Source organism: Silene latifolia, unplaced genomic scaffold (assembly GCF_048544455.1).
Source record: "Silene latifolia isolate original U9 population unplaced genomic scaffold, ASM4854445v1 scaffold_260, whole genome shotgun sequence".
In the NCBI taxonomy this organism is placed as follows: domain Eukaryota; kingdom Viridiplantae; phylum Streptophyta; class Magnoliopsida; order Caryophyllales; family Caryophyllaceae; genus Silene; species Silene latifolia.
In genome coordinates this window covers 12844-16771 of record NW_027413204.1, presented here as the reverse complement: position 1 = coordinate 16771, position 3928 = coordinate 12844, and the positions used below count along the sequence as shown (strand labels likewise).

Genomic DNA, 3928 nt, shown 5'->3' with positions numbered 1-3928 from the left:
ATTTGTTAGCTTAAAGCTACTATTTCTCCCGAAACGGTTTACTTTGGAATTTCTATGATTTATTATAGGAATGAGTGGAAGTGAGCTAAATCAAGCTTAAATCGTCCTCCGGAGGCAACTTTATGGAAACTTGGAAGATGGGAGTTCGGACTTGTCACCTTGGGATGCGTCTTTGGAAGTTGAGAGTCACATAAAGATATCCGGTCTATCGACCGAGACACCCCACCCCATCGACCGTGGAGATCGGTGGGAAAGAAGTGGTGCGTCTTTCTTGGTGGTCGATCGACCGTGCCACTTGGTCGATCGACCAGATCGCGAAGCTGTGGGTCTTTTATGCATTTGTCTTTTGAAAGCCCGTTTGTAATTTACCAAATTTCGATAACGTTTATCAGTATGAGGCAACAATAATTTAGGGTATGCTTTTTATTATTCAACAACGGAAGTTTTAGATCTAGTTTTGGAGACAAGAAAGTGGAGACTACGGATTCGAGTTAATTGTTGTTCATCAATTTCCTTAGTAAGCTTTAATTTAATTTCAATCTTCTTTTATTCTCGTCTTTTAATTCTTATTGTTACCAATCTATATTCAAGTAATTCAGTTTTAATCCTCTATTTTAATTTCAATTCAATTATGTCAAATTCATTCTATGTCTTTAATTTTGCAATTGTTATAGTTTTAATCATGCATAGCTAATTATCTTGATTGGGAACTAGGTGAGCCATGGCATAAATTAGGGTCGATTTTATTAGTATGATTTATTCCGTATCGGTCTTATTTCCTTTTGATAAACCCGTCTTGCTAGATTGAAAGATTAGTAGGTTAGGTTTCCATTAGTTTTGGAATTTCCTTTGAGCGAAAGCTTTGAGAAATTCTAGGGAATTAGAAGACCGTAAGGTTAAATTTGAGCATTGATCGAAAGGCTTGCTCATATTTCCGAGACCGTATTACAGACCTCTCGCTACCTTTTTGACCCGACCTTAGCCATGGTGAACCAACGTTCCTGATCTCCCTTTTATCTTATTTGAGAAATTTTTTATTTTGGCAATTAGTCTCTAGAATCAAACAAATTCAAAACCCCCATTTAATTGTTACTTCAATAGATTAAAAATAGCAAATAGAATTGATCTTGTCTCTCTGTGGTTCGACCCCTACTATCACTAGCTATAGTTTTAGTTCGGATTTTATAAATTTAATTTTGATACAAAACGACGGTACCAAATTTTGGCGCCGTTGCCGGGGAGACGTTGTAATTTTGTTTGCTCTATTTTTAGTTTATTTTTCTTGTCTCAAGGAACTTTGGTTCCTTGAGGCCGTTGCTTACTCTTGCTTCTAGTTTTGCTTTTGCACAGTTAGAAGACAGATTTTTGAGAGGAAGGCTTGAGTACTCTCCGTTTCGCGATCATGACTACAATATATGATAATCTTCAGCCACAAGTGCAGCATGTTCCAAAGGGAAACGATTTACCCACCCCTACTCATGGTCACATCGAATTCCGTTCCTCCTATATCGATTTAGTGGAGCGAAATCAGTTTGCTGGTCTACCGGACGAGGACCCTTTGAAGCATATGGAAATTTTCACGACTCATCATTGCTCCATACCGTGCACTCTACCGGGTGACCCAAGACGAAGTAAAGGGGATGATGTTCTTATACTCCTTGAAGGATTCTCGCGAGATTGGTACCGCTACCTTGATAGGGTAGCAAGCAGAGTCACGATTGGACATCTCTAGCATTAGCTTTCTACAAAAAATACTTCCCACTCGCAAAGACTGATGCCTTGAGAAGCAAAATTACAAATTTCCAGCAAGGACCTGATGAGGAATTTTGTGAAGCATGGGGACATTTCAAGAGTTTGGTTCGGTCTGTCCCTCACCACGGTTTCCAACAGTGGTACCTTTGCAACTTATTCTACAATTCTTTATATGATGACTACAAGGTTATCCTGGATGCAACAAATGGTAGGTTCCAAAATAATACGCCGAGAATAAAGGTTGGAACACTATTGAGGAGATGGCAGTCCATAGAGCTGAGTTTGGGAGTTCGCGTGGAAACTCGCGAAAGCAAAGTGATGAAATGAGTGCCGTTGCAACACTCATAGCTTCTATTACAGCCTGGCTCGAAAAGCTCGAGACTTCTAAGGTTTCCGAGAGAGAAATTGAAATTCCTGTTCATAACGCAGATGAGACCGAGGAATTGAGAGAAATAATCCGAGCTCTTTTGGTTCAAGTCACGAAAATAGAAGATGTTGGGATTGAATCTGCAAAGAATTTTGTGAAGCAGTTAAAGAATTTAGCGGCTAACCAAGTCACCAATTCATCAAGCAAATGTGAGGGGCCAATTGAAACCATTAATGCCATTAATCTCCGAAGTGGCCTTTCTTATGATGGTCCCGATAAGCCAAGAGAAGACTCGCGAAATGATGAAAAGACAAATTTAAATTCTGGTGCGAAAACGAGCTTTCTTCACAAGATTACCATGATCGATCGACCAACAACAAGCGATCGATCGACCGGAATCTGATGAAAAAGTTTCGACCGAAAACTAATTGAACCAACGCATGTGGTCGATCGACCAACAATATCGATCGATCGACCAAGTTCCCGACGAAGGAGTTTCGACCAAAACTGTCAACCCGGTGTATTTGGTCGATCGAACGAGACCAATGGTCGATCGACTGGGTCTCCAGCGCAGGACGCAAATCCGTCAATTAATTTGCATGATTCTATACTTATTGATAATTTGACGAAGGTTTTAAATTTACGGAAGCAAGGTTACCGATCCTACGGCGATGTTGCGATCCCCGTATCCTGAGCGTTTAAAGAATACTAAGCTGGAGCGCAAGTTTGGTAAGTTTTTGGAGATGGTCAAGAATCTTGAGGTAACCATTCCTTTCACTGATCTAATTACCCAGGTACCCTCTTACGCTAAATTTATGAAAGACATTTTGAATCGTAAGAGAAATTTTCATGATGACGGTGCTGTTGCTTTTGTGGAAGAATGTAATGCTCTTTCGCAAATTAACATACCACCTAAATTAAAGGACCCGGGTAGCTTTTCAATTCCTTGCACTATAGGTAACCACGAAATTGGAAAGGCACTTTGTGATTTAGGGGCCAGTGTCGTTGTCATGCCATATTCTCGTTTTGCGAAAAGCTAAATATTGGTAGACTTAAGGTGACCGATATTACCCTTCAGATGGCAAATAGATCGACTCAGAGACCTTTAGGAGTCTTAGAGGATGTACCCGTTCGAGTGGGTAAGTTTTTTATTCCTGTCGATTTCGTTGTTTTGGACATCGCAGAGGACAGTCAGATACCTATTATTTTAGGTAGACCATTTTTACATACAACCTGGGTCAGTAATAGATGTCAAACGCAGAATCATAACCTTAGAGGTAGGGGATGACACCATTGAGTTCATCTTGCTCGTAAGGCTATTGAACCCGCGATGATGATACGTGTTATTCCGTTGATATTGTTGATGTGGTGGTTAATTGTCGGAGGGAATCCTTAGCCAAGGATCCCCTAGCTGATCTAACCCGTTTAGATGAGTGTGCGATAATACAAAGAGAATGCTTTGAGGAGCTAGATGTTTTGGTAGCCTCAATGGAAAGCTACGAGCTCAGAGAGGAAGAAGATGAGATGCTCATAAGCCTGGCCAACGAAAATTTGGTAAACACTTGCTATACCATTGAAGCCGATTCTGCCTATCTTTGTAGAGGTAAAGGTGCCAGAGCGTAAGCCACTTCCACCTAATCTTAAGTATGTTTTTCTAGATGATACGGAAGCGATACCCGGCTATTGTTAGTGCTAAGATTAATGATGACCACTTTACGCTTTGATGTGTGTGCTTAAGAAAAACAGAAAGCCTTAGGTTATTCTTTGATGATATTAAGGGCATCAACCGATATCTGTATGCACGGATAG

General features: G+C 40.4%; 1 non-coding gene across 1 annotated transcript; it reads right to left on the bottom strand.

Moving 5' to 3' along the window:
• Nucleotides 1–1774: 1774 nt before the first annotated feature.
• Nucleotides 1775–1883, bottom strand: LOC141639042 (small nucleolar RNA R71). Its single transcript, XR_012542341.1, has one exon. It is a non-coding gene; the product is annotated as a small nucleolar RNA R71 (small nucleolar RNA).
• Between the last annotated feature and the right edge of the window lie 2045 nt (nt 1884–3928).